We start from the raw sequence: 13,155 nt of genomic DNA on the forward strand, positions 1-13,155 counted from the left end.
CTTAATTCGATTAGCATAATGTCCTTCAGATTCATCCATGTTGTTGCAAATAACAAGACTTTCTTTTCTTAAGAATGAATAATATTCATTTAATATATAGATGCATATGTATATATACATATATACGAAATTTTCTTTATTCATTCATCTATTCATAGCACTTAGGTTGTTTCCATATCTTGGCTACTGTGAATAATGATGCAATAAACATGGGAGTGCAAATATCAATTTGAGATACTGATTTCATCTGTTTTTTTTTTTGGATATTTACACAGAAGTGGGATTGCTAGATCATATAGTAGTTCCGTTTTTAATTTTTTGAAGAACTTCTATAGTGTTTTCTATAATGGCTATACCAATTTTTAGTTCCACCAACAGTGTGCAAGTGTTCTCAAGCATCTTTTATATCCTATGGAGCCTTGCTGATAGTAAGCAGGTGCCTAATAAATAACTATGGTATTAAATCATTTTTAAAAAGCATAAATCCTGACTAAATGAAAGATATTGTCAATTGTCATGATTATTGATGCATTTAACAAGTCTTAAAATTAAAAATTAAAAATATATATTATATCTATTCTATAAAATGGAGTCCATGCTACTTCCATTCTGCCCTAGTAAAAAAAGTTTTCTAAAGCAAATTTCCTTAATATGATTATCAATTTGCAATCTAAATATCAGGATGTGACAATATCATTGCTCCAGTTTAGATCCTAGTTTAGAGTCAATTAAAAAAAAATCTTCAATTTCTGAATAAAAAGTTAAAAGATACCCTGTCTGCTGAAGCTAAGAATATTGGCTTTACAGCTGGCCGACTGGTTCATTCAGCAAGAAATTGGTCAACTTTCAAAGCCCGAAAAAAATGCATTTTACACAGTGCTAAGAATCATAAAGTTGTTAAGCCAACTGAGAGTTGAAGAATTCAGGCAAATTAGAGCTGGCTTGGTAAAATAAAAACAGAGCAAATCCTCACTGATCGATCCTATTAAGCTTAACTAATACTATGCCTAACACTTGGACCCATTTCACTGAATTTTCTATTGTAAACTTTTTATTGTAATAAACATTGTCTTAAAAATTTCAGCCTCTGCCTTCTCATCAGTCATCTTTTTTGATTTCCTTCCCATATTCTGCCAAGCTAGCTAATCTTTCAGTATACAAATTTATTTTTCTTCCTTTTCTTTTTTCTTTCTTTCTTTCTTTCTTTCTTTCTTTCTTTCTTTCTTTCTTTCTTTCTTTCTTTCTTTCTTTCTTTCCTTTCTTTCTTTTTTTTCTTTTATTTTCTTTTCTTTTCTTTTATTTTTCTTTTCTTTCTCTTCCTTTCTTTTTTTCACCTTCAAGGAAAGAGAATGCTTGGTATTTGTCTAGAATATTATGACTACAATATAGGATGTGCCCCCTACAAGATGGGGTGCAACACAAAATGTCTCCTGCTTTGTCTTTCTGGGAAGTTGAGAGGAAGTTTGCCATTCACAATGTTTAACGTATTTCCTGTAAATGTGCAGAAAATGCCTGTTTGAAGTTCTGAAGCAAACTACCTTGATGTTTACAGAGATGAGATAAACTACTTGATGAAAGAAATAATATTCAAGAAAAAACACTATGAGAGGAAGGCAGCTTGTTTATTTACATGAAGATCAAAGAACCTCCACATGAATTGAGACTACAAATTTTTTCCATGAATAATTTGCAAAGAATAATCTATGTGGCTGAAAGAGAAAAGTGGTAAGTGTTTAATAACTATATTTTGATTCTATGTATAAAAAATTACTAAGCCAACTAAAATACTATACTTACAATTTTTTAAAGGAAATAGTCTATACTTTCTATGCTTATCAAGATTAAATTATAATGAATAAATTAAAATTATAGTTTGCTGATGTTAGAAATAACCACCAACTGGGCTTATATAAACACAAAGAAAGCTACACTTAACAAATAAATGATATCAATGATTAAAGGCCTTTATAACCAAAGCCAATATTGTACAGATCCAGGATAATTTAATAAAACAAACAAAATTCCTCTAAATACTCAACACCATAATGATTTGCTGCCTAATACAATATTCTTCTCTCTATAAAGAATGGATGTTGCTCCCAAATGAGAAACTTAAGAATAATGTTTCGTGCGAAGGAAAACCACACATTCTTAAATTATTAGCTTTGTCCCTCATTTGTGTAATCTACCTCCTTTTTCTCTTTAAGGTTGACTGAATTTTAAAGAATAGGAAGGAAGGCAAAAATGCAATCAACTTCAAAAATCACTTTGGCACAGCACAGCAAAATGCATCCAATTAAAATATTAAACACCATGCTAATAATTATGTTTTCTATAGTGCCTTTTCATCAAGCATTTCAAAGTCAAATTTATAATTCTTTAATTATGCTTCAGGTAGCTCTAATTCTGATTGCTAGCAAGTCTTCCTCCCTTTCCTCTTTCTAATCTGTGCTTTTTAAAGTTCTAACTAAATTTAATGAACAATTATTTTGCCTCCAAATCTGCACGACTTGGGTTCTTCTTCATCTTTGTCTTTTTTCAGCTAGCTGAGTGACTGGTTCTGGGTAATTTGTAAGCAGAAGTTGGCTAATTTTAAATGTTAAAATTTTGAATTATAGGCTTTTAAAAATGAATTAACTTTTATGACTTTCATTCATAAGTGCTTAGCTTGAAGTGCACCACCAAAATTCTGCCTTCACAGGCAAAGGTAATTAATTAGCAAGGAGCATAAGTTAAACATGCAAATTAATGCTTTTAAGGCTCTTATAAACAATGGCATCTCTAAATACATTATCTGTAAATATGTGCTGCTGCCTTCATAGTCCATGTATTTTTAATGTACCCCCCCTTTTAAAGCAGATATATGAAGTTATGTTTGGCTTAAGCCCTGTATACATTATCAAAATTCCAAATTAGTTGGGTTAACTAAGAAAATTTTACTTAAAAATGTTACCCTTTTCTATAATTGTGCTGCCTATGAACTTTAATCTTTCAACAGGCCCTTTCTGGACTTCTGTGACTAAATTTATTTTTCCTGCTTTAAAAAGTAATAACTATCCTGCCATATGTATATATCAATATTTTCTTTTTTATATTTTCTTTAGAACAAGAATATTTGTCTACTCATTTTATTATGTCATTTCATTTTTGAGGCTAATTTTTTAACTGCTCTAATACTTTTTCTTAAAATTTCTTTATGTGATTTAATATTTATTTAAATACATGATTAAATATTTAAAAAACTTGCCTTAAACTAAATTAGAATCCTTTATAACCATCATTTAAAAACCACTAAATGTAAAGCCCTAAATTATCTAGAGTCTAATCCTAAACCTGTTATTTAGTATCCTGATATCATTTAGCTATCCAGATAAATGCATAGGTGTTTAGTGTCTTAATTGTTAAAACAAAGTGAATGACTTTAATATATCTTTAGATATTAAAAACCATACAGTTCAAAGTTAAAGCGTAATGTTATGTGCCTTGAAGTGCCTGATACTTCTTCATTGGCTAACAACAACAATAAATATGTATTGAAAGCCTACTCTCCACAAGCTACTATGCCAGTAGGACATGTGTTAATAGAAAGATAAATAAGAAATGGTCTTTCCTGCATTCATTCTTACATCTGTATAATCTTTACCTGTCCATTTCAATATATGTTATCTTATTCGATGCTCATAACAACCTATGAAATAGAAAGGATAATTATTGTTAGTCTCCTTTAAGAGGTAAAAGCAAATAGTTTCAAAGAGTAAGTATTTATTAGAAAATTCTAGAGCTAATGAGAGAGGCAGAACTAAAACTATGTAAGATATTATTGTTACATATTGATTATTGTACACTATTTTTGAATGACATTCTTTAGGCCTCCCTAAACCACATAATATTGTCCCACTGTGAAAAAGGCATTACAATTTTGTATTTACTTCTAATGTATCTCAAAGGGAACCTTGTTTAATGATATAACATTTGTAAATCTCTTTGAATAAAGGAATCATTTAAATGTAAAGTACTCCTGAATATTATCCCTGTACTCTCCCACTGGGTACATAAAAATCAAATAAGGCTGACTGTGATCTTTTAGGAACATAAAAGTGCCATAAATTGACTCTTTGCACCTTGCTACACCACCCCCTGGAGAAACTGTGTACCTCAGGCAGATCTCTAAGTGGGGTTATGATGCCTAGGCCACAAGTCCTCTATAGAGCATAGCAGGGGAAATTGACAAGCTGAAAACCTTTCCTAAACTTGCACTTAGTCTCAAATCAGCAGGCACTGGGAATTAGTTTCTCACATAGCTCAAGCAAATGCATGAACAGAGATCAAACTTGCACAGGAGGAGACATCTTGGCTCTTGGAATCAAAAATGATGCTGCATGGCTAAGAAAAAGAACTCTGCTCAGTTCACCACTCCTGATGCCATTGGCTATTGCCATGCACCTCCTCTTCTTTTTTCTCATATTTTCTACAGCCACTTCCAACACAAGCCTTTAATGTGTTCAAATAATCTGGCACTGGTATCCTAACAGATTCGCTGCTCAAGTTTATTTAATGATCTCAATTTTCCTAAATTTAACTATCATTTAGTCCTTCCTTGCTCAGAATTTGCGCCTTTATTTTTCTAATATAATCACTAAATTTCAGCTTAGCACAGAAACAACCTTCATGAGCATTGGAAGATTCCTGTTTCACCAAGGTCATTATTCTTGTGACCTTTTGCTTTTTAATTTCTCATGCTTCCCATATTTATCTTAGCTTTATATACCAAATCTTCCATAAAGTCCTGGTTAAACAAATCCTTAATGGAATTACAAATTTTTAAATTATCAATGTAAAAGTTTATGTACAATGAAAGGCACAGGTTTTAAATAAAAAACTCAGTATACATCCTGTAAATAACTCCCCGAACAAGACATAGAATATTTCCACCAATACAGAAAGTTCTTATTCAGTAAACCCCCATAACCCTGTAAGTTACCACTTTTTTATTTTTATTTCCAGAGCTATTTTTTTTCTAGTCAACAAATTCTTGAAAATGAAATCTTACAGTATGTACTCTATTGTATCTGGCTTCTTTGCAATTCCATGTATATTCTAGAAAATATTTATCAAGTTGAGGAAATTTCCTTCTATTTTGATTTGTGGAAAGCTTTTATCATGACTGTATTTTATATTTTGTCAAATATCTTTCCGAATCTACTGAAATGATCACATTTTTCCTCCTAATTCTGTTGTTTTTTTATCATTTTAAAACAAATATTGAATCAATCTTGCATTTATGTGACAAGCCCAATTTTATTTTGTTGTGTTATCTTTTTACATATTGTTGATCTAATTTCCTAATTTGAAACAAAGTATAAATATTCATAAGTGATCTATAATTTTTTTCTTATATTGTCTTTGTCCAGTTTGATATCATGATAACGCTAGCCTCATAAAATAAGTTGGGAAGTGTTCCTTCCCTCTTTATTTACTGAAAGAGGTTATATAAGACTGATATTATTTCTTCCTTAAATGTCTGATAGAATTCACCAGTGTTATCACATTGGTTAGAATTTTCTTAACACTTTATTTTCTTTAATAGAAGTACAGAGATTCAGTTTTTTATTTATTCTCTAGTCAGTTCTGATAATTTTAGAATTTCACATTTTTTGTTGCACTTAACCTAGTTAATTTATTGATATAAAGTCATTTACCATAGTCCCTCATTTATATTTTGCTGTCTTTATGATGTGTAGCAATGTTCCCACTTTAATTTTGATATTTGTAATATACGTTTTATCTCTCTTTTTGTTGATCTATCTAGCTAGAGGTTAATCAATTAAACTTAAAAAAAAATGTTTAGGTTTTCTTCATGGTTGTCCACTTTCTATTTTGCTGATTCACACTCTTACCAATATTATTTCCTTCTTATATAAATTTGGATTTAATTTACACTCCTCTTTCTACCTTCTTAATTGGGAGTTTAGATCTTGATTTTGAACCTTATATAATGTAAGTATTCAAGGTATAATTTCCTGTCTAAATCCTGTTTTAACTGTAATTCACAGATTATATATATTATACATATATAAGTATATAATACATATAAAACATTTATCTAAGGTTTAAAATATTTTAAAAATTTCCTTGTGATTTCTCATGAGATCTTATATGGTTTATAAGTATTTTTAAAGCTTTATTCAGATATAATTCACTTGCCATATACTTTACTCATTTAAAGTTTACCGTTTAATCGCCTTTAGTATATTAAGAGTTGTGCATCCATCAACCAGAATCAACTTTAAAATATTGTCAATATTCCAAAAAGAAATCTAATATCCCTTAGCTATCACCACTCATTTCTCTTCCCCATAGCCCTAACTGTCCACTAATCTACTTTCTGTCTATATAGACTTGTCTATTTTGGATATTTCATATAGATAAAATCATATAATATGGTCTTTTTTGATTTTTTTTCACTTAGCATAATGTTTTCAAGGTTAATTTTTGTGGGAGCATGGTATATTTTACTAATCCATTCATTAGTTCCTTTAGGACCTTTAGTTGTTCTCTACTTTTTGGCTATTATTAATAATTCTGCTACATATATTTGTGTTTATCTGTTTGTGTCTTCGTATGCATTCATTTCTCTTGGATAAATACCTAGGTCCAGAATTGCTAGATCATATGATAATTCTATGTTTAAAAACTGACAAACTGTTTCCAAAAAGACTGAATCATTTTACATTTCCACCAGCAGTATGTGAGAGATCCAGTTTCTGCATGATCCAACCAACACTTGCTATTTTCTATCTTTTTGATGCTAGCCATCCTAGTGGGTGTGAAATGGTATCTTATTATGGTTATGATTTGAATTTCCCTGATGACTAATGATATCAAGCATCTTTTCATGTACATATTAGTCATTCGTGTATCCTCTTTGGAGAAAATATTCAGATCTTTAGCTCATTTTAAATTATGTTGTCTTTTTATTGAATTGTAAGATGTGTGTGTGTGTGTGTATACACACACACATATATATATTCTTAATACAAATGCCTTATTAGATATATGATTTGCAAATATTTTCTCTCATTCTGTGGGTTGTCTTTTCATCGTGTCTTCTGAAGCACAAAAGTTATTAAGTTGATGATGTCCAGTTGATTCATGTTTTCTTTTTTGCTTGTTTTTTTAGTGTCACATCCATGAATCTATTGCCAAATCCAAGGTCATAAGCTCTATATTTTAATTGGTGTACTCTGAGTAAAGCAGACTTCCCTCTATAATGTCAGTGATCCTCATCCAATCAACTGAATGCTTAAATAGACCAAAAAGACTGAACTCCTCTGAGCAAAAGAGAATTCTCCAGAAAACTTTTTTGAATTTTATAAGCAACATCAGCTCTTCTGGGTTCTTACAGCAGACCTAACAGCCTTCAGAAACAAACTGGAACATTGCCTCTACTGGGTCTCCAGTTTGCCAACCTTCAGACGGAAACTGCAGCATTGGCTCTCCTGGGTCTTTAGCCTACCAGCCCACCCTGCAGATTTTGAACTTAAGAGCCTCTATAATCCATGTAAGCCAATTCATTACAATGCATCCCTTTGTATAAACACACACATTCTATTGATTCTATTTCTCTAGAGAATCCTGAGTAATATAGATTGTGGTATAGAGAGTGGTTCTACAGGAACAAAATTTCAGAGATATTTTTTTCTGAATTGACTCTGGGGTTTCTAAAATGACTGCTTAATCTGAATAGACTTAAAGATACTAATGACTCTGTTTCCAATAGTAAATAAAGCACTGATAGTCCATAGCATGATCTGGCAATAGAAATAAGTAAAATATCACCATTGGAAACTCCCAATAAAACACTTAAAGAAAGCAAGGCTCTAGGTTATGGTAAATACAATACTTTGAAACATTTTTGTCAAATTAACAAATAAAATGAGATTGTTTGGTTCCTCCCAATGTTGCTGAACAAAATAAGAGGAAATAAAGGATGAACTCAGGGATTAGAATTCCCAGTTCAAGCACCACATAAATGACCTGGAAGCTTCATGTGTGCTCTGAAAGTGATTTTTGTCACCTGTAGCTATAGTGCTGAGATTGCTGAAAATCCAAAGTCGCAATCTGTTAGTGGCTAAATTATAGCCCAAACTGAATTCCCAGCCTCACAGGGTATCTACATTTATAAAGTGTGAACACTGATTGGGAAGAAATGGTATACTCAAATTTGGAATTGGGATGTGTGAGAATAACCTGATGAAGGTAGAGACATTGAACCCCTAAATTCTGATTTGCCAGCACAAGCAGCCTTCCCACTACCACATTAGGGAATTAATTCTGCATTGCCTGCAGAAACTGTAATGGCTTCCCCTTAAGCAGTTACCTCGTAAGACCATGCTGATTCTTCTCAGGACTTATCTTTAATATTCATCTTTGCAACTATATCTATAACTAGACTCAAGTCCATGCAAGCCCCTGGATTGAGGTACAAATTGTGACTCATAAGGAGGTATGCTACTAAGAGAGGAGGCATCTGAGAAATGCAAAGGGAAGGGCTTACAGAAATGACTGACTCAGTAGATTATAGAGTAATCACATCCTATAGATATCTGAATGACCTTCTAGTAACTCTTGTCACACGTACAAGAGAAACAATCTGTAAATAGATAGGACTGATAATTCCTTCCCCCTTGCAGCACTCTCCTGAAACTGTCTCTCCCCATCCTGAGTCATGAGGTACACATAGAACCTCAGACACAGGAATCACATGCCCCTTGCATGCACACTGCAAAGGTATATAACCTGTAAGAAATCTAACCAGGGAGAGCTCATGTTTTTTGTGCTGTTTAAAGCCTCACAAGCTCTGCCAGCAATAAATTCTCCTTCCTCTAACAAAGTTGTCTGAGAGTCTAATTTCCTCCATCAGATGTCACTTCCTGCAACACTACTCTCCAAAATAATAACTTGAATTTTCTAATTCATATGACGGAAACTCAGAGAATATGTATGGGAATGGATATTAAGGGAGTGGGATAATGGTGGAAGAAATATATGTTAGATCAAGCTAAATTTATTGATATAGGCTCAGAAAGCAAAGATTCAACATCTACTATTGCAGCTCAGAGGGTTAGAAAAGGCTCAAATAGTTTGTTGGGTTTGTTGACTGAAACATGGACCAAAAGGTAGCTTATAGCAAAATGAGTTAGAAATGCCAAATCTGCTTTGATATATTACAGAAGAAGTCATACAAAAATGTAGAGAGATTGGAATCTTAGAGAAGATGTGTCATTTAAGACCTCCCTAGCAGGATCCAGAGGACACATGTTTTATCACGACTATAAGAAATAAATTTTAAGCATTTTTCTAGTGTTTTGCAATGGCTCTTCTCTGTAGGTCAGATCTTACAGTGAGAACTATGGTCACTGAATTAAGAGAAACTTAAATGCAATGGGAATAGGAATTGGATCCAGAGTATCAGGGCCCAAGTGGCAGCACTCAAAAGCTAAGGTCAATGTGGATGTAGTCATCATCATGGAAAGCCAAGTCAAAATAGCTATCAAAACAGTATGACTTGGGCAGACATATGGCATTGGCTTGTTGATCAGGTTCTTCCTAGAAGTGAAATAGGTAGAAAATCTACTAAATTTGTTCTTGATCTGTGTAAGTAGAAAAATTCTAGGTTAAGCGGTCAAAAGTCTAACCTGAATTACAATAAAAAGAGTCATAGCTCTTGTCAATCCATTCTCAAACATGAGCCTATTCCTAGAACTAGAACACTTTGAATGAAGTGGAAACAAGTTCCCCTTGAGAAAGTCCTTTGGTCCAGTGACAAAAATTTATACTGTTCATTTTTCTTCACAGTCCTCAAAAGGACCTATGTTCTTTTACCAAGGTAACTATATATTGAAAAGGAAATAATAAGACACTTTACGAACTTCTAGACATTGGTTCTGAACTGACACTAATTCCAGGAGATGCAAAACATCACTGTTGTTTACTAGTCAGAGAAGAAACTTATGGTGGCCAGGTGGTTGGCGGAGTTTTAACTCAGATCTACCTCACAGTGGGCTTAGTGGGTCTTCAACCATACCCTGTGATTATTTCCCCAGTTCCAAAATAAATCACTAGAATAGATATACTCAATAGCTGGCAGAATCCCCATATTGGTTCCTTTACCAGTAGAGAACTACTTTGTTGAGAAATGGTAAGTGGAAGCCATCAGAACTGCCTCTCCCTTGTGAAATAGTAAACCAAAATCAACACTTCATTCCTGGAGGGATTGGGAATATTAGTGCCACCATTAAGGACTTAAAAGATGCAGAGTAGTAATTCTGACCACATCCCCATTCAAGTTTCCTATTAGACTTGTAAAGAATACAGATGGTTCCTAGAGAATAACAGTGGATTATCACAAGCTTAATCAGGTGGTGACTCCCATTGCAACTACTGTACCAGATGTGCTTTTGCTGCTTGAGCAAATTAACACATTCCCTGATAATTGATATTCAGCTACTGATATGCAGCTACTGATATGGCAAGTGCTCTTTTTTAAATCCCTGTTAATAAAGATCATCAGAAGCAGTTTGCATTCAGATGACAAGGCCAGCAATACACCTTCGCTGTCCTATCTCAGAGGTATATCAACTATTAGTTTACTACAAGCTAACACTTAAAAAAAATCTGCTAGGTGCATAAAAGAACAGAAATTTATTTCTCACAGTTCCAGAGAATGGAATTTGGGATGTCATCAGGTTTGGTTGCTCTTAGCACCCCTCTCCTCGGCTTGTGAATGGCTGCCTTCTCCCTGTGTCTTCAGATGGCCTTTCCTAGTCCATGTGAAACCCTGGTATCATTCTCTTCTTATAAAGACACCAGTCCTATGGAATAAAGACACTACCCTCATCACATTATTTAATCTTAATGACCTCTTTAAAGACCTTACCTCTAATTACAATCACATTGGAGGTTAGGGCTTCGACACTGGAATATAGGGGACAAAATTTAGGTAATAATTTCAATTCTCCAGTCCTATGTCAAAATTTAGTTCACAAGGATCTCATTGTCTTTCTCTTACACAAGTTATTGCTCTGGTCCATTACATTGAACTTAGTAAGGTAGAAATAGAAACTACTCTAAACTTATTGGTAAGATATTTATGTGTTGAGGAGTGGGAAACTGACAAAAACTCAGGGGCCTTATATCTAAGAGTCCAGTAGTATGGGGCATGTCAAGATATCTTTCCAAGATGAAGAATAATGTGTTGCATCTGTTCCCTCCTGCAACCAAAAAGAGGCACAGTGCCTAATAGGCCTCTTTGGATTTTTGAAGTAACATATTCATCATCTTCCCTATTTACCTAGTGACCCATAAAGCTGTTAATTTTGAGTGGTGCTCAGAAAAAAAAGAGGGCTCTATAACAGGTCTAAGTTGCTATGCAAGCTGTTTTGCCACTTAGGCCATATGATCCAACAGATCCAATGGTGCTTAAAGTGCCAATGGCAGGTAGGGATGCTGTTTGGAGCCTTGTCAGGGCCCTGTATGTGAATCATATCATAGGCCCTTAGAATTTTGTAGCTAAGGTCTGCCAACCTCTGTGGATAACTACTCTTTTGAGAAACAGCTTTTGGCTTGCTACTGGACTCTAATAGAGACTGAAAGCTTAACCATAGGCCATCAAGTTACCAGGTGACATGAGCTGCCCATCATGAACTGGGTGTTATCTGACCCACCAAGCCATAAAATTGGGCATATACACCAGTCCTTTATCATCAAATGGAAGCGATATATATGAGATCAGCCTCAAGCAAGGCAAATCATAAATGGAGAGCTACTGAAGATAAAAGAGACCTGTTAGGATGACCTATTAGTACTCAACATACTAAGAATGAGGTGATTGATAACAGTGGCGAGCAAAATAAAGAGATAAATGTGAAAGCTATTTGTTTATAAGTGGCAGTTGAAGATATAAAAGTAAAATGAGAGCCTCTAAAAATATTCAGCAGATGAAACAAAAAGTCCCAAGGATAATACCTGGCAAAACAACAAAATTATTTATATAGACTTAGGGATACAAGTGATGAGCAAAAGGACAGGCAAAATATAACAAAGAAATAGCTATATAACCAGATACTTAAAATCAGTGGGGATAAGAAAAAAACATATTAAAACAATGAACTATTACTCATTATCCATCAGATTTCTGACAGTTATAAAGTTGGATATTGACCACTGTTGGTTGTCATATAAAAAATCAGGTAATTTTGTGTACTGATATTGAAATTATTGATATTCATCGTCACCTTGCAGAATAATGTCAGTTTTTACTCAGTTTTTAGTAAATTCCATTATGTGTTTCTAATTCAGTGATTCCACTTCTGAGTTTATATTCCAGAGAAATTTTTGCTTGGTACTTACTTACAGAGATATTTATCAAATTGCCATCTGTGAAAGTGGGAAGTTAGGGACAATCTAAGTGCTAATATATTTGGGGAAATGGATAGTGTGGCTAGTATATAGCATGTGTAGTGGATGTATTATAGTTAAAATATTTGCTATACTCCTTATAAAATTCTCTTCATTGGGCCCATCCTTTAAAAAAATTCTATTTCCCATCCAATTCTTGTCACACTTGGAAATGAACTTACCTTGCCCATTAAAATATGAGTGGAAATGACCTATGCCCTTTCTAAGCAAAAGCTTTAACAGCTATGGCATGGCTCTTCTATGTCTCTTTTCTTCTGCCACAAGAATGGCTTCATCCTACACTGAGGCTCTTCCTTCACCAATATCCCAGTGTGAAGAGGACATGGAGCAGAGACACAGACAACATGTAATGCAAATAAGAATTCGACTTTTGTTTTTATATCACTAGTATCCAGGTTAAGATTTTTATTGTAGTGCAACCTCACAAAAACTGACTGTTACTCTGTGGAGTACCATGTAGTATTGAGGAGAAACTCATGTTTGGATTTGAAATACTTAATGATGAATGAAAAAAAAGAAAAAGAAATACAAAATAAGGTCTCTACCACAATAGTAGTTAAGTAAATTAAAAACATAACAAATGAGCCAAACTACATATTTTAAAAGGATACATATAAATTCAGTGACACATATAAAATATATTAGAACATCTGCTTGTGAGAATTAAGGAGAATA

The sequence above is a fragment of the Rousettus aegyptiacus genome, unplaced genomic scaffold (genome assembly GCF_014176215.1).
Source record: "Rousettus aegyptiacus isolate mRouAeg1 unplaced genomic scaffold, mRouAeg1.p scaffold_m13_p_12, whole genome shotgun sequence".
In the NCBI taxonomy this organism is placed as follows: Eukaryota; Metazoa; Chordata; class Mammalia; order Chiroptera; family Pteropodidae; genus Rousettus; species Rousettus aegyptiacus.